The following is a 282-nucleotide window of genomic DNA, read 5'->3' as shown; positions in this document are numbered from 1 at the left end:
ATATATATATATATATATATGCGTTATTGATGATTACTGTTACTCAAAGTATGTGCAGCATGATGTAATAGTTTCAAGATTGATATTAACTTGGGCACCGCAACTTATACATGACGTTAACAAATGAAATTGGTTAATATGCATAATGATATTCGTTTTTCTACTTACGAAATTATCAATGGTTCTGGTAAAATGCAGATACAATATGACAGGTATGAATGGGGATTGGATCAAAACTTGTTACTGTTTTTGTAATATTTGTTAATACTAAAATGATGGACG

The sequence above is a fragment of the Anneissia japonica genome, unplaced genomic scaffold (genome assembly GCF_011630105.1).
Source record: "Anneissia japonica isolate Jap-2015-1 unplaced genomic scaffold, ASM1163010v1 scaffold115399_len9027_cov104, whole genome shotgun sequence".
Taxonomy (NCBI): Eukaryota; Metazoa; Echinodermata; class Crinoidea; order Comatulida; family Comatulidae; genus Anneissia; species Anneissia japonica.
This window is presented reverse-complemented; position numbering follows the sequence as displayed.